A 17,973-nucleotide genomic window follows, 5' to 3' on the forward strand; every position below is an offset into this window, starting at 1 on the left:
TTCCTCCAGGAATTCCTCCGGAAGTTCCTCCAGGAATTCCTCCGGAAGTTCCTCCAGGAATTCCTCCGGAAGTTCCTCCAGGAATTCCTCCGAAGTTCCTCCAGGAATTCCTCCGGAAGTTCCTCCAGGAATTCCTCCGGAAGTTCCTCCAGGAATTCCTCCGGAAGTTCCTCCAGGAATTCCTCCGGAAGTTCCTCCAGGAATTCCTCCGGAAGTTCCTCCAGGAATTCCTCCGGAAGTTCCTCCAGGAATTCCTCCGGAAGTTCCTCCAGGAATTCCTCCGGAAGTTCCTCCAGGAATTCCTCCGAAGTTCCTCCAGGAATTCCTCCGGAAGTTCCTCCAGGAATTCCTCCGGAAGTTCCTCCAGGAATTCCTCCGGAAGTTCCTCCAGGAATTCCTCCGGAAGTTCCTCCAGGAATTCCTCCGAAGTTCCTCCAGGAATTCCTCCGGAAGTTCCTCCAGGAATTCCTCCGGAAGTTCCTCCAGGAATTCCTCCGAAGTTCCTCCAGGAATTCCTCCGGAAGTTCCTCCAGGAATTCCTCCGGAAGTTCCTCCAGGAATTCCTCCGGAAGTTCCTCCAGGAATTCCTCCGGAAGTTCCTCCAGGAATTCCTCCGGAAGTTCCTCCAGGAATTCCTCCGAAGTTCCTCCAGGAATTCCTCCGAAGTTCCTCCAGGAATTCCTCCGGAAGTTCCTCCAGGAATTCCTCCGGAAGTTCCTCCAGGAATTCCTCCGGAAGTTCCTCCAGGAATTCCTCCGGAAGTTCCTCCAGGAATTCCTCCGGAAGTTCCTCCAGGAATTCCTCCGGAAGTTCCTCCAGGAATTCCTCCGAAGTTCCTCCAGGAATTCCTCCGGAAGTTCCTCCAGGAATTCCTCCGGAAGTTCCTCCAGGAATTCCTCCGAAGTTCCTCCAGGAATTCCTCCGGAAGTTCCTCCAGGAATTCCTCCGGAAGTTCCTCCAGGAATTCCTCCGGAAGTTCCTCCAGGAATTCCTCCGGAAGTTCCTCCAGGAATTCCTCCGGAAGTTCCTCCAGGAATTCCTCCGGAAGTTCCTCCAGGAATTCCTCCGGAAGTTCCTCCAGGAATTCCTCCGGAAGTTCCTCCAGGAATTCCTCCGGAAGTTCCTCCAGGAATTCCTCCGGAAGTTCCTCCAGGAATTCCTCCGGAAGTTCCTCCAGGAATTCCTCCGGAAGTTCCTCCAGGAATTCCTCCGGAAGTTCCTCCAGGAATTCCTCCGGAAGTTCCTCCAGGAATTCCTCCGGAAGTTCCTCCAGGAATTCCTCCGGAAGTTCCTCCAGGAATTCCTCCGGAAGTTCCTCCAGGAATTCCTCCGGAAGTTCCTCCAGGAATTCCTCCGAAGTTCCTCCAGGAATTCCTCCGGAAGTTCCTCCAGGAATTCCTCCGGAAGTTCCTCCAGGAATTCCTCCGGAAGTTCCTCCAGGAATTCCTCCGGAAGTTCCTCCAGGAATTCCTCCGGAAGTTCCTCCAGGAATTCCTCCGGAAGTTCCTCCAGGAATTCCTCCGGAAGTTCCTCCAGGAATTCCTCCGGAAGTTCCTCCAGGAATTCCTCCGGAAGTTCCTCCAGGAATTCCTCCGGAAGTTCCTCCAGGAATTCCTCCGGAAGTTCCTCCAGGAATTCCTCCGGAAGTTCCTCCAGGAATTCCTCCGGAAGTTCCTCCAGGAATTCCTCCGGAAGTTCCTCCAGGAATTCCTCCGGAAGTTCCTCCAGGAATTCCTCCGGAAGTTCCTCCAGGAATTCCTCCGGAAGTTCCTCCAGGAATTCCTCCGGAAGTTCCTCCAGGAATTCCTCCGGAAGTTCCTCCAGGAATTCCTCCGGAAGTTCCTCCAGGAATTCCTCCGGAAGTTCCTCCAGGAATTCCTCCGAAGTTCCTCCAGGAATTCCTCCGGAAGTTCCTCCAGGAATTCCTCCGGAAGTTCCTCCAGGAATTCCTCCGGAAGTTCCTCCAGGAATTCCTCCGGAAGTTCCTCCAGGAATTCCTCCGAAGTTCCTCCAGGAATTCCTCCGGAAGTTCCTCCAGGAATTCCTCCGGAAGTTCCTCCAGAAATTCCTCCGAAGTTCCTCCAGGAATTCCTCCGGAAGTTCCTCCAGGAATTCCTCCGGAAGTTCCTCCAGGAATTCCTCCGGAAGTTCCTCCAGGAATTCCTCCGAAGTTCCTCCAGGAATTCCTCCGGAAGTTCCTCCAGGAATTCCTCCGGAAGTTCCTCCAGGAATTCCTCCGAAGTTCCTCCAGGAATTCCTCCGGAAGTTCCTCCAGGAATTCCTCCGGAAGTTCCTCCAGGAATTCCTCCGGAAGTTCCTCCAGGAATTCCTCCGGAAGTTCCTCCAGGAATTCCTCCGGAAGTTCCTCCAGGAATTCCTCCGAAGTTCCTCCAGGAATTCCTCCGAAGTTCCTCCAGGAATTCCTCCGGAAGTTCCTCCAGGAATTCCTCCGGAAGTTCCTCCAGGAATTCCTCCAGAAGTTCCTTCAGGAGTTCACCCAGAAGTTCCTCCAGGAATTCCTCCGGAAATTCGTCCAGAAATTCCTCAGAAGTTCCTCCAGGAATTCCTCCGGAAGTTCCTCCAGGAATTCCTCCGGAAGTTCCTCCAGGAATTCCTCCGGAAGTTCCTCCAGGAATTCCTCCGGAAGTTCCTCCAGGAATTCCTCCGGAAGTTCCTCCAGGAATTCCTCCGGAAGTTCCTCCAGGAATTCCTCCGGAAGTTCCACCAGGAATTCCTCCGGAAGTTCCACCAGGAATTCCTCCGGAAGTTCCTCCAGATTTTCCTCCGGAAGTTCCTCCAGGAATTCCTCCGGAAGTTCCTCCAGGAATTCCTTCGGAAGTTCCTCCAGGGATTCCTTCGGAAGTTCTTCCAGAAATTCCTTCGGAAGTTCCTCCAGGAATTCCTTCGGAAGTTCCTCCGGAAGTTCCTCCAGGAGTACCTGGAGGAGTAGAGGCATTGCCGGATCAGTCTTGTAGTAATTTCGAAGGAGTTCCTGGAAGATCGCCTTGAAGAATTTCGGGAGAAATTCCTTGAAAAGTTTATTTGGAAAATTAAAAAATATGAGAACTAAAATTTAAACGATGATAAAAATTTTCAAACATAAAAAGGACTAAGAGCTCGGCTATCTTGTGGCTACCGCTTCTGCTTTATAAGCAGCAGGTCGTGGGTTCAATTCTAGGCTCGTCGCTTTCCTACTTTTTATTTCTATCTTAGGTCTTTCTGTGTTTCATGGTCTACCAAAACGTTTCATACTGTTATAACCTTCCACACTAACAATTCCAAAACCTCCCGTGGCACCTATGGGAGGTCGTAGAGTTCTCTTCATCCTTAGCTTTCGCAAGTACGTGGCCAGGACAGATCTCGACTTTTGGAGAGTTCATTGCTTTCATATAAGAGATAGTGATTAGTCCCAAATCAATATCTGTGGTAATGGATGAAAGTGATGCTACTCTCATACAATAATCCAGGCTTATGACAGGCAGACCACTTATGAACTTGTGGGAATTGCTAAATGCTGATTCTAATGTTAATAAAAAAAATTCTAACATAAAAACTACATAATAAAAAAAATAGAACTTGATAATTAAAAAAAAATCACCGATTGAAAATTTGAAAATTTTGCAATTCAAAAATTAAAATTTTAAAAGATTTATAAATTTTAAAATCAGAATATTTTTTTCAGTCCTACTTGCAACACGTCGTTTCATCTCGTGGCTAACATTTTTCCAGTCTTCCGTTCAAAAGGCACGAAGGCCTCCTCCACTACTCTGCGATCTTCACCAGTGATGTCGATGTCATCTGCAAAACCAAAGACCACGTAAGATTTATTGATGATGATTACGTTTCTTTATAAGTCAGGTCTTCGATTTACAAATCCCCGATGTTTTGGTAGGCTCTTATACAGAATTGTTAGAAAATCTAATTATCACCGGTTGGGTGTGGAAATACATAAGAATTTTCCGCAGAAAACCAGAAAAAAATCCCATTGACATTTAAAAAGATACGCATTTCAAAGATTGTTTGCAGCAGATAATCTGTTGTTCGCATGAAAGGGTGAGCACATGGTAATAGAGGAGAAAGACGAACTTAGTTTTTCAACAATTCTCATCAAAATTGCCTCATGAAGAACGCCTTTCTTCGAACATGAACATCCTTCCAATTAGTCACACATCCCTAACATCAACACAAAGCAACTAAGAATGACAATTTCAAGTCTTCACATTTAATAAAATCCACCTCCTCATCATTGCTTGGGTCTATATCCTATTTAAACATCTTAAGCATTCATTGTCCAGTGGAAAAAGTCTCAAGGAATTTTAATCAAAACATGTTACTATTAAAATTGTCCTCCGGTTGAGCAAAGGAGCGCAACCAAGCCTTGCCGAAGACGATTCGGTCATTTTGGAGTCGTCCCAAAACCCCGGTTCGGTCATCGAGGTAGTAAAATCTTATTAGGAGCTCTTGTGAGCCCTGTCGCATCGGTCAGCCCGTAACATAATCGGGAAGGCGTTGGCCATCATCATCGGTTTCTTGTGTTTTAATTTCCATCCTCTGGCCGGTGCTGTGTGACGCCCTGCTGGATTGGTGGAAAGACGATAATCAGAAACCATTCTTGACTGTCGTCCATGCCCCCTTAGGGCCCGTCCGAAAGCGTAATGAAATTCTTCAAAGGCATTCGATATTGAAATTTCGGATGACGAAATTAAGGTTTGGCTGGGGAGGTATTAAGAAATGATTATAGCTAAGGTTGCAACATTTTATGAGGAGGATATTGTTTCAAATCGTATAATTGCGTGTAGTTTATGTTTGTTTTTCTTCAAACTAATATAACGAGCTACTTTCTAACCAATTTAATTACTGTTAGTCTTCTTTCGAATATCATAGCCCACAAAAAAAATCTTTAAATTGATAGGTTCTTTAAAAAAACATTAGATTGCCTCCCCGACGGGGAATTGAACCCCGGTCTCCCGCGTGACAGGCGGGGATACTGACCACTATACTATCGAGGACCACACACATCAAATTTTATTCAATTATGAAAAACAAAACATTCAACTTCAAATGTTAGATTAATCAACTACATCCTATCTACAGTGTTATCGACCTGAACTGAAGCCTCATTCGATGAGAACCTATAAAAGGATTTTAATTTGAAAGAAATTCGTTGCTGCTCACCCAAAAAGTAACTTTATCCCCTACCTACGTCAGCCGTTCCTATCGCTCCCGACTGTACTGACGCGTAGCTACCGATGGCTCTGGTGTGCCCGTTCCACTGCTGCTGGAACATTCCTGTTGCGAAAGTGCATATCCCCTGGCGAGTTTATAGAAAACCACACGGGCGTGTGTTCATTCGTTTTCTTGCAAGACTTTTCAAGTTGTGGTTTCCCAACCGAATTCTGCTGCAGCCTTGTCTTCGGATGAATAAGACAAGAAACTTAGTACAGAATGTTTTCCTCATTCCCACGCAGCGCAACACACTATTCGATTCAGTATGATGATGTTGAGAGTATCGTAATTGAAAATCGATGTGGTTTAGGCCTCCGGCAAAAAGTGCAATCCATCGAAAAGGAAAACTATTTTCCTCGGAAACAAATTTGCTTTCTTCACTGAAGTTCAGTCTTTACAAGAGAATGGTATGTGGTAAAAAATGATTTCGCCCCCGGGTGGACTCGAACCACCAACCTTTCGGTTAACAGCCGAACGCGCTAACCGATTGCGCCACGGAGGCTCTTGAGCACCGTTGATGTTTTTACTGATGTTGCAATATGCGGTAATTTTCCGGTTGGGTTATCTCGTTGACACAGCTCGGTAAAGTTCATATTACCTCGGAGAATTCCCTACTCATATAAGGCAAATTGAATTAATCACCAATAATTAGCCTCACGTAGGAAACGAATAAATAGGTGGGTTGTTGCTCACTCCATCAGTCTAGTTCAAAGATGCGCACGTTAATTGTATTCCTCAAAGGGAATTCCCCTAAAGTAGCTGTATACCGTGCAAGGGGAAAAGTGTGTAAAATGACTATTTTATTGACTTATCGAATATTAAATTGCATCGCAACGGCTCAATCAATAAATTCTTTAGATTAGTCAGAAGAATCCAATTTGAATAGCCTGGATGGACAGGAAGCTAGAAAGTGGAGAGAACGGACGATTGAACTATTAATTACTAATTGGTGTGTGGGTCCTCGATAGTATAGTGGTCAGTATCCCCGCCTGTCACGCGGGAGACCGGGGTTCAATTCCCCGTCGGGGAGACAAAATGATTTTTTGTCGCATCCTTTGAGACCAAATATCAATTGCAAAGAAATTGTATTTAATTCCTTCTTGTTGTAACTATGTAATCAGCACTTCCGTAGTTAAAAATTAACTTTTATGGGATCAATTTCCTGAAATGATATTGACCCAAATGATTTATAAAGTGTTCTGTAATAATGATGGGTCAAATTACGAGTTCGCTTCATTACATTGCACCATTCTACCAAAATTTCCCCTCTAACAGAGGCACAACACAAGACGCTCACTGCAGCTATACAGGAAAGTCGGTCGCACGATGACACACCGCTAAAGGTAGCAAACAACGGTAGATGGGACAACTCTGACGTGCGGCTTTTATATTCTTTGATAACTTCAGGGACCTTGGGAGGCTACAGCTCCATATGTTTTAGATTTCCTGTGCATTTTGTGCTGTGGAAGAGTGTGCTCGGTAGACATGCTCGAGACGGAAGGTTAATTTTGGATGATTCTCTGTTGCGATAACGTTAGGAACACAAGCGTTTTTTTTTAACCAACGAAAATTCAGTTTCACGTGTACGGTGTGTTGCGGTTCATCAAAATACTCTAGATCAAATAAAGTCGTGTATACCTTAGGGAAATTTGTCACGCTTTGCAAGTCTGATATGTATCTAAATGGACGAACTCCTAAAGTAGAGTCAATTCAACTGTTGTGCTATTAACCTTCTTGAATAGAAAGGTAAAATCGTATTACAATCTGAATTAGAATATTAAGAGAACATTCCATTTACCTAGGGAAACTTTTTTAGAGTATTTATCACCTATTTATTACATACTAGTCGACTCGGCAGACGTTGTCCTGCATAGTAGGCGTAAATGCCCATGCGAAATTTCCATACAAATCTTAATTTTAGTATTTCACGATTTACTCAACCTTATTCGTAATTTTCGCAAGAGGAAATATCATATAAACCCGTCGGAAACGATAATGAACATATCTGCTGAAGTAATGAAGAAAATCCATCCAGCCGTTTTCGAGTTATGCGTATACGAACACAGACCATTTCATTTTTGCCTTTCTCGTACAACAAAGTTGTACCGAAAGGCTATAACATCACTCCAAAAACGAACTTTTGATAGAAGGCTCGGAGACCCATAGTGTTATATACCGATCGGCTCAGTTCGACGAACTGAGGTGATGTCTGTATGTGCATATGTACATGTGTTTTTTTTTTTTTAATTATTGGGTTATGACACTTTCGTCTGCACTTCCTAGCAAAACTGCTTGGAAACATTCACCATCTCCCCTTGCGGCCTGCTAGGGGGATTGGGCTCTGGGTATCACGCCTGCTAAGTTACCTTCCACAATTAGATAATCTTGCTTCTATGGAAATTTGCTTCCAACGTGGTGGGAGGAAAAACCCTCGACTGAGGGAAAAAACCTCCTTTACTTGTTTTATTACCTTGCTTCCCCTCGGACCGCAAGATAACTGTCTACTTCATGGATTCTACCATTCGAACTTTCCATCTTTCCATCCTATTCGTGTCTTTGCCTAAACTTCTCCGGTACTACCAATATGCTTTACTTCGGAAAAGTCGGCATTTTGTGCTGTTCAGCACCACTCCTTAATACTATCGTCGGTGTACCCAGCCTTCACCTTGAAGTGACTGTTATCTCGGCGACTTTAGCAGCTCATTCTTCACAATCTACTCGGTCTCGTGCCAACGGCGAATCTAACAGAGCCCCGGCGAAGGAGGTTCTTCCGATACCGACGCCAACCAGCCGAGTGCCAAGGTCAGTCCAGCGATTCCGGGGGAGCAGGGCGTCCGGTTCACTGGTGCCCTGACGACCCGTAACTGGTCGTATTTCATCGCGAACTACTCGGTCTAGTCCCTGGCGGCGGATCTAGCCTACGCCGACGGAGAGTTCCCCGACGAAGGAAGTTCTCCCGATACCGATGCTCTTTGGTCGTTACGCCATTTCTTCTGCAACTCGTATAAAATCCGTGTAGCTACCCTGTCGACTGCATTCCACGTGCTTTCCTCTCGGCACATTTTTTCTATCACGTTCTTTTGGTTTAAGCCGTGTATTTCCCTTCGAACTGCCTCAAACCTGGGGCATTCAAAGATCACGTGCTCCACCGTCTCCTCGATGTTCTCACACTCCGGGCAAAATGGCGAAGCAGCATGCCCAAACCGATGTAAATACTTCCTGAAGCAGCCGTGGCCTGACAGGAACTGTGTCAGGTGGAAGTTTACTTCGCCATGCTTCCTGTTCATCCACGTTGACAGGTTTGGAATGAGTCGGTGCGTCCACCTCCCATTGTCTGTACTGTCCCATTCATGCTGCCACCTCTCCATTAAACGGATTCTCTCCATCTTTCTCACATTTCTCGTGTCTTTCCGATGATAGCACTCAATATCTTCCGCTAGGCTGATGCAGATAGGGACCATCCCGGCGATAACGCATACTGCCTCCGACGAGATCGTTCTGTAGGCGCTCGCGACTCGTATGGCTATCAGCCGGAACGCACTTTGTAGCCTTCTACGGTTCCGCTTGGTTTCCAGCGCATTACCCCAAGCGGGGACTCCATACCGCAGTATCGATGACGAGACACTAGCTAGTAGACGCCTGGTGCTACTTCTTGGACCGCCAACGTTTGACATGATCCTTGCTATTGCGCTCATAGCCTTCGCCGACCTTTCGCAGACGTAATCGACGTGGCTATTGAAGTTTAGCCGGTCATCGATCATCACTCCCAGATGTTTCAGTGATCGCTTCGATGCAATCGTATGATCACCAATGACGAGCACCTCCGTCTTATGGTGAGCTATTTGCAGCTTCACTCCGTTCATCCAGCTCTCGATCATTGCTATCGTCTCCGTCGCCAACACCTCTACTTCTTCAAGTGTCTCGCCCATCACCGTTAGTGACACGTCGTCCGCAAAACCCACGATTTTAACTTTTCTAGGCAACCGCAGACTCAGGACTCCATCGTACATCCCGTTCCAAAGAGTTGGACCGAGAATGGAGTCCTGAGGAACGCCCGCTGTAACCCGCATCGACTTACGCCCTTCGTTAGTGTCGTACACCAACACTCTGCACTGAAAGTAGCTCTTCAGGATATGGCACAGGTAACCAGGGACCCGCATTTTATGCAGCGCTGATGCGATGGCTTCGAAGCTGGCACTATTGAACGCATTTTTTACGTCTATTGTTACCACTGCACTATATCGATCTCCTCTTCGCTTCTGTTTGGACGCCTTCTCAGCACTCTCGAGTACTGTCCGAATAGCATCCACCGTCGATACTCCTTTGCGGAACCCAAACTGCATCTTCGACAGTCCGCGCTCGCCCTCCGTACATTTCGCAAGCCTATTCAGGATAATCCTCTCCAGGAGCTTCCCGCGTGTGTCCAACAGACATATAGGTCTGTACGAAGCCGGATTACCCGGAGGCTTTCCTGGCTTCGGCAGCAACACCAGCTTCTGAATCTTCCACGTTTCTGGGAAGTTGCCTTCGTCCAGGCATTTTTGCAGCACTGTTCTGAACATATCCGGACATGCCACGAGCGCAGCTTTCAGCGCCACGTTCTTCGCCATCATGACTCTATAAGCATCCCCCCATGGGTTGGCGTCTGCTTATCGGCGCAACTCTTTGTAGCAGTCTGACTTGCTAACTTTGATGGCCTTTTTTAAAGCGGTCCTAGCAACCCGTAACGCCGCCTTGCGCTCCTCTTTCTCTGGTTCCGTCCTCGCTCTCTGTGCCCGCCTCCTGGCTCTGAGACAAGCAGCACGAAGCGTACTGAGTCCCTCGTTCCACCAGTAAGCTGGACACCGATTGCTCCTCGGCTCCAGTTTACGTGGCATTGCTACATCACAAGCCGTTACCATTCTCCTTGTTAGCTCGACTGCATTTACGATCTCGGTACCACTGTCCGATCGAAGTGCCTCGACGAAGAGGTCTTTATTGAAGGCTTTCGTCTTCCACTTCTTCTCGCTGGTCATCCTTCCCCGCGTTTCACCATTGTTTCGTTGGCCGATGTCTTCACTTACTTTCCAGTCCATGTTTGTCGTCAGTGAAGGACTGCAGAACGTGATGTCAATAATGGACTCCCTCCCGTCTCTCTGAAGCGTGCTCACGGAGCCTTCATTGCACAATCGTACGTCTAGCTTCGCTAGAGCTTTTTGCAGGACATATCCTCTTATGTTGGTCACTCTACTGCCCCACTCCACAGCCCAGGCATTAAAGTCACCTGCTATGACTACTGGCCCTCGTCCAATCAGCTTGTCGGTTAACTGATCCATTATATGGCTGAACCGTTCCACGGTCCGTCGTGGAGGTGCATAGCAGCTGCATACAAAGATGCCGTTGATTTTGGCAATCACGAAGCCTTCACATGAACTCTCCACCACTTCTTGAATTGGGAATTTGCCCATAACTTGTATCGCAGCCATTCCCGAACTATCTGTCAACCAGTTGCCGTTATCAGGAGGAACTCGATACGGCTCTGCAATTATCGCGACATCGCACCTCTTTTCCGTTGTTGACTGCCACAACAGTTGCTGTGCGGTTTCGCAGTGATTCAGATTAATTTGGATTATCTCCACTACTGTTGACCTGCGATCGCCCTCTTGTAGGCAGGGCATTTGTAGCCACCCGTCTGATGGTCATTTCCATCCTCTGGAGTGCAAAGCATGCACTTGGGTCTTTGCGTGCAGTCTTTCGCAAAATGACCTGTTTCCCCGCATTTCCAACACATGTTGGTTCTGTCCGGACCTTTACAAGCCCCTACCCGGTATCCGAAGCCCAAACATTTGAAGCATCTCTCCGCTTGTTTATTCACTGGCGGGGCAGCTTTCAATGGGCGTTTAGACCATCCAATAGTCAGTTTGCCTACCGCTAGAGCCTTGTTAGCAGCGGTTACTGGCAGATGAATTATCGCTGTTTGTGTTCCTACGAATGTTTTCCTTATTCGGATTGCCATTTGAACCTCGCCCAGGTTGCACTGCGACTTCAGAGCATCCTTGAGCTCTTCTACCGACGTGATTTCGTCTAGATCCCTGCACATAATCACCATCTCTGGGGTCAGGGATTGAACTTCCGCCTCTGCGCCCAGCGATTTTGCAATGCGCTCCTGCATAGTCGAGCAATCAACCGCAGGGTCCTTCCTTAACTCGAAGAGCATCTCTCCAGTTTGTGTGCGCCTGGTCCTTACTACAAGTCCAAGTCCCTCAGCTCCGGGTCTTCTCTAAGCTTCTTGAGGAGCGCTGCATACGTCCTTGCGTCATTCGCCTTGACGAGTACGGCTTCCCCCTTTGGTGGCTTCTGACGAGGCGGAGGCTTTTCTTTCTTGTTCTGCTCCATTTTTTTTTGCCTCTTTCCGTTTCTGCTGTCTATTTGTTTTGTCTTTCTGGCCAACTACAGTACGCCATCATGCTCCTGAGGATCGAAGTGGGCCGCGATAAAGATAGGATGCAAATTTTGTTTGCTCCCTTACTTCCGTCAATTTTTCCATCGGATTTAAAAAGAAATTGATTTGAAAAGCTTGTAAAGTGAAAGAGTGTAAAGTAATGTAAAGGTGGCTTTCGGCGCAGTTTCAGGGAGGAGGAGGTTACCGCCGTCAATCAGAAGAATAAAGGAAGGCCTTTTCGTGAAGTCTTTCTCGAAGTCTCAAAGGAGTATGCAAAGTTTGATGTCCCATTAGCCCCGATAGCAGAGCAACGTTCAAGCATATAGAAGCATGATGGTGTGGCTAGGCGGTGACACAGAGGACCAACATACAGATGGATCCAAGGATCGTGGGTATCCAATGACGTGGGTTGACGTGTCCTCGGATATCAGATTTGAGAACCATACATGTGAGCTGACGGTAGGTATTCATGTCAGTGTGAGGTAAGTAGTTTTGGGGAACACGGAAATGGTGAGTACACCTTCTGTCTTACCATTTTATGCAGTGCAGCATATGCCAATTCAAACAAAATCTCACAAAATCGGGTGAGGATATTTCTGCGTTTATATATTTACATTCATGTTCACATCTTAGGTATAAGCCATAATAACTTTGTTTCGGTAGTAGTGTATGGTTCCGTTAATGCAAATAGCGCACCCGAAGTAGGTGATTCATAAAATGTAAACTTGTATACCTTCTCTTAAATTGATATAGCTCAATTTTTACCAATTATGTTTTAATGTTTTTAAGTATGACTCATATTTTATAAATTTGTTTATGCATCATATGAAAATGTGACAGCATCATACACTTTGCGTTAGTTTTTATGTGTAAGAATGTAAATATACTCTTTTTACTGTGTTTTTATTTTTTTTGTTACACATATATTTTTATTTTTTTATTTTTGTGCTTTTACAAGTCATCAATTGTAAGGGAGGTCGGATTTTTTTTGGAAGGGATGTTGGTTTTGATGCACATAGTTGGGTTTGCCATTGGAGGGTGTTTTTATGAGGTGTGCGAGAGATAGTTCGGCTGCCGGTGGGACTTGAACCCGCACTATTCCATTAAGAACACGGACGTATTACCAATTATACAACAGCTGCCCTTGCGAGAAAGCTGTCCCATTCATTTCATTCATTTCATTTATTTAGTCTACATCTATACAGATAACACTGAATCAACAATTTGACGCCACAATACACGGTTCGAGGCCGCATCTCTCCATCCTCGAATACGCCCCACGCTCGCCAAGTCGTTCTGCACCTGGTCTGCCCATCTCGCTCGCTGCGCTCCACGTCGTCTCGTACCTGCCGGATCGGAAGCGAACACCATCTTTGCAGGGTTGCTGTCCGGCATTCTTGCAACATGCCCTGCCCATCGTACCCTTCCGGCTTTAGCTACCTTCTGGATACTGGGTTCGCCGTAGAGCTGGGCGAGCTCATGGTTCATTCTTCGCCGCCACACACCGTCTTCTTGTACACCGCCAAAGATGGTCCTAAGCACCCGTCTCTCGAATACTCCGAGTGCTTGCAAGTCCTCCTCGAGCATTGTCCATGTTTCATGTCCGTAGAGGACTACCGGTCTTATTAACGTCTTGTACATGACACATTTGGTGCGGTGGCGAATCTTTTTCGACCGCAGTTTCTTCTGGAGCCCGTAGTAGGCCCGACTTACACAGATGATGCGCCTTCGTATTTCACGACTAACGTTGTTGTCAGCCGTTAGCAAGGATCCGAGGTAGACGAATTCCTCGACCACCTCGAAGGTATCCCCGTCTATCGTAACACTGCTTCCCAGGCGGACCCTGTCGCGCTCGGTTCCACCCACAAGCATGTACTTTGTCTTTGACGCATTCACCACCAGTCCAACTTTTGTTGCTTCACGTTTCAGGCGGGTGTACAGTTCTGCCACCTTTGCAAATGTTCGGCCGACAATATCCATGTCATCCGCGAAGCAAATAAATTGACTGGATCTGTTGAAAATCGTACCCCGGCTGTTACACCCGGCTCTCCGCATGACACCTTCTAGCGCAATGTTGAACAACAGGCACGAAAGTCCATCACCTTGTCTTAGTCCCCGGCGCGATTCGAACGAACTGGAGTGTTCATGAAAATGCGATGGTATTCAGTTAATTTATGTAGTAAATGCATTAATTTATGAAGTAAATGTATCGTAGTTCAACAAGTCAGTTAAATTGTTGAGACGTTCCAAAGTGGTGCATATATGCTTTTTCCGTCTACCGTTCTCGGAAAAGGCGGTTTTCCTCGTGTGATCTAGCCTTTCCCATTTTTTCCAAATGGAACTCGTTTTCGTACCACTGCTTGAATCGAACTGGATGATGGTTGTATAACTGACAACAAATGATGCACATTGTTGTTTAAATGTTGGTTACTAGTCTTACTAACTACCCAGTACATACGAAAGACAACATTGTTTCAGCGCGGTATTCTATGTTGCCAACTATTATCAAATTTAATAAAAGCAGAATCATCATACAGAGTGTAGTTACTTGTCTGTCATAGACAATATTCACACTTTGGTATGATTAGGAGATTGAAGTGCAATAATTCTGTAATTTGAATACTGTATTTTGGTTGTATTGTCTATTTTGCCATCGATATTTGTACAATGTTATCTCTAACATCCTTTGCTTTTTTTTCTATTATTCAAAGAATAGGTTTTAGGTTATAGTTGATTGAGGTTGCAAATTGCATATTTGATGATAATTTATTTGGATGTAATCAGGAGGAAATTTACGGTATATATGATTGCATATTAGTGAGATATCGAACGCAAAAATCATTGAATTTGTAACTGCTATAACTTTCGATTCCCTAGATGAAAGATTCTGAAATTTTCATAGCAGACGCCTGGATATTATATCTTTCGAAAGGCGAGTTCAGAATGAATGGACATTTTTGCCTTTCTCGTACAACAAAGTTGTACCGAAAGGCTATCATTTCACTCCAAAATCGCACTTTTTATAGAAGTCTCGGAGACCCATGATGTTATATACCAATCGACTCAGCTCGTCGAGCTGAACAAATGTCTGTCTGTCCGTGTGTATGTGTGTGTGTGTGTGCACACGAAAACCGAAAAACATTAGCCAATTTTTCATATAGTAATTCTTAATCGATTTTCTCGCAACAAGTTGCATTCGACAGGGGACAAAGCCTTGTTGATCACTATTGAATTTGATAACGATCGGCCATTGCGTTTGAAAGTTATCAAGAAAATGGAATCAAACTATATAAGCGCCATATAAGGTTGGTGTCTTGGCTAAATGCGAGAAAGGCAGTATCACCACTCGGTGAATTAAGTTGGGTTTTTTTCGTTAATAATGGTCACAAACACACCGTGCACACAGTTTTGCACACCATCCACCGTTGCTTTGATCAGTCTGGTAAGCTTTCCAGGGAAGCTGTTCTCGTCCATCATTTTCCATAGCTCTACGCGGTCTATACTGTCGTATGCCGCCTTGAAATCAACGAACAGATGGTGCGTTGGGACCTGGTATTCACGGCATTTGTGAAGGATTTGCCGTACAGTAAAGATCTGGTCCGTTGTCGAGCGGCCGTTAACGAAGCCGGCTTGATAACTTCCCATGAACTCGTTCACTAATGGTGACAGACGACGGAAGATGATCTGGGATATCACTTTGTAGGCGGCATTAAGGATGGTGATCGCTCGAAAGTTCTCACACTCCAGTTTGTCGCCTTTCTTGTAGATGGGGCATATAACCCCTTCCTTCCACTCCTCCGGTAGCTGTTCGTTTTCCCAGATCCTTACTATCAGTTTGTGCAGGCAAGTGGCCAGCTTTTCCGGGCCCATCTTGATGAGCTCAGCTCCGATACCATCCTTACCAGCTGCTTTACTGGTCTTTAGCTGTTGAATGGCTTCCTTAACTTCCTTCAAGGTGGGGGCTGGTTGGCTTCCATCGTCCGCTGAACTGACGTAGTCATCTCCTCCGCTTTCTTGACTTTCATTGCCTGTACTCTCAGCGCCATTCAGATGTTCCTCGTAGTGCTGCTTCCACCTTTCGATCACCACACGTTCGTCCGTCAAGATGCTCCCATCCTTATCCCGGCACATTTCGGCTCGCGGCACGAAGCCTTTGCGGGATGCGTTGAGCTTCTGATAGAACTTGCGTGTATCTTGAGAACGGCACAGCTGTTCCATCTCCTCGCACTCCGCTTCTTCCAGGCGGCGTTTCTTCTCCTGAAAAAGGCGGGTCTGCTGTCTCCGCTTCCGTCTATAACGTTCCACGTTCTGCCGGGTACCTTGCTGCAACGCGACCGCCCGCGCTGCGTCCTTCTCCTCCAGAATCTGTCTGCACTCTTCGTCGAACCAATCGTTCCGTCGACTTCGACCCATATACCCGACGTTGTTCTCCGCTGCGTCGTTAATGGCTGCTTTGACTGTATTCCAGCAATCCTCAAGAGGGGCCCCATCGAGCTCACCCTCTTCCGGCAACGCAGCCTCGAGATGCTGCGCGTATGCAGTGGCGACATCAGGTTGCTTCAGTCGCTCTAGGTCGTACCGCGGCGGTCGTCGGTACCGAACATTGTTGATGACGGATAGTTTTGGGCGCAGTTTAACCATCACCAGATAGTGGTCAGAGTCGATGTTAGCGCCACGATATGTCCTGACGTCGATAATGTCGGAGAAGTGCCGTCCATCAATCAGAACGTGGTCGATTTGTGATTCTGTCTGCAGTGGCGATCTCCAGGTGTACCGATACGGGAGGCTGTGTTGGAAGTAGGTGCTGCGAATGGCCATATTCTTGGAGGCGGCGAAATCATTTAGTCGTAGGCCGTTTTCGTTCGTCAGCCGGTGAGCGCTGAACTTTCCAATAGTCGGTCTAAACTCCTCCTCTTGGCCAACCTGAGCGTTCAAATCTCCTATGATGATTTTGACGTCGTGGCTTGGGCAGCTGTCGTACTCACGTTCCAGCTGCGCGTAGAATGCGTCCTTATCATCATCAGTGCTTCCGGAGTGTGGGCTATGGACGTTGATTATGCTGAAGTTGAAGAACCGGCCTTTGATCCTCAACCATTCTCTCGTTTATCTGCCACCACCCGATCCCGCGCCTTTGCATATCGCCCATCACTATGAAAGCTGTTCCCAGCTCATGTGTGTTGCCGCAGCTCTGGTAGATGGTATGATTACCTCTAAACGTTCGCACCATTGATCCCTTCCAACAAACCTCCTGCAGCGCTACGATGCCGAATCCACGATCCTTAAGCACATCGGCGACTACGCGTGTGCTCCCGATGAAGTTGAGAGATTTGCAGTTCCACGAACCGAGTTTCTAATCGCTAGTCCCTTTTCGTCGCAGTGGTCTTCGCCGATGGTTCCGGTCCGTACTCTCTTGTTGATTGTTCGTTGCGTGAGTTTTTTTTTTGACTGGCTTGCAAGGCCTGACACCAAACCCCCTAAATATCCGGAGGACCATTCCTCCTTATTTCCGGTGGACCATGGTGCACAGTTTCACTTAGAGTCCCTCGCTGGCACTCGGACGATGATCAGCCGCCCCTAACATGGAGAACAGACGCTGTTGTGAGCCGATCCTGACATGGAGAACAGACGCTCAATAAGATTTGCACCTCCGGAGAGGAGCAAACCCCCCTCTCCCTGTCAGCATACGACCATAGTTCCCACCGGGGTTGGTTACCCGATCTTCCCTAAGGTTGCTCGTATCCCGGCCAGCATCGCGGGGAGGTTGGGATAGGAGTTGCTGGGTAAGAGGCTAAGGACTGCGAGATGGGGTCTATTTTATTCCTTCAGGTACGCGAAGTACCAATGGTACGCTTTACCCAGCATTTGTTGTAGCAATGTACGGAGGCTGTCGTTCGCGAGCTCCCTATCTTTGCGCTTCTGTTCACCCGAAACCTTCTCTTCAGGTTGACCACCTGTTTCCAATCCTGCTTTCGACATGATTAACACATCTTCAAGACTTGATCTTTAAAATCGTGCTCAGTTAACTAGCGGGCCCATAGGCTGGTCAAACTTAAACTTTTTGGTTAGGTTTTTCTTCTTCTTCAATGCCTCTGCATTCCAACTGGAACCTGGCCTGGTTACTAACTTAGTGTTCTATTAATATTTCCTCAGTTATTAATTGAAATCTTTGATGAGCCCGCCATTGCCTCAGCAAGTACAATGGATACACTATGCTCTAGGAATCGATAATCTTTCCAACCCGAAAACATCCTAAACCGTACCGAGCATCGAACTCGCCATCTTCGGATTAGGAATCCTACGCCTTTGCTCGCAAGACTACTGGAGAC

The 17,973-nt window shown here is 46.7% G+C and overlaps 3 non-coding genes across 3 annotated transcripts; 1 reads left to right on the plus strand and 2 right to left on the minus strand.

Moving 5' to 3' along the window:
• Window positions 1–4,937: 4,937 nt before the first annotated feature.
• Window positions 4,938–5,009, minus strand: Trnad-guc (transfer RNA aspartic acid (anticodon GUC)). The gene has a single exon. It is a non-coding gene; the product is annotated as a tRNA-Asp (tRNA).
• Window positions 5,010–5,654: 645 nt separating this feature from the next.
• Trnan-guu (transfer RNA asparagine (anticodon GUU)) lies at window positions 5,655–5,728 on the minus strand. The gene has a single exon. It is a non-coding gene; the product is annotated as a tRNA-Asn (tRNA).
• A 456-nt stretch (window positions 5,729–6,184) lies between these two features.
• On the plus strand, window positions 6,185–6,256 carry Trnad-guc (transfer RNA aspartic acid (anticodon GUC)). Its single transcript has one exon. It is a non-coding gene; the product is annotated as a tRNA-Asp (tRNA).
• The last annotated feature ends 11,717 nt before the right edge of the window (window positions 6,257–17,973 follow it).

The sequence above is a fragment of the Armigeres subalbatus genome, chromosome 1 (genome assembly GCF_024139115.2).
Source record: "Armigeres subalbatus isolate Guangzhou_Male chromosome 1, GZ_Asu_2, whole genome shotgun sequence".
NCBI lineage: Eukaryota > Metazoa > Arthropoda > Insecta > Diptera > Culicidae > Armigeres > Armigeres subalbatus.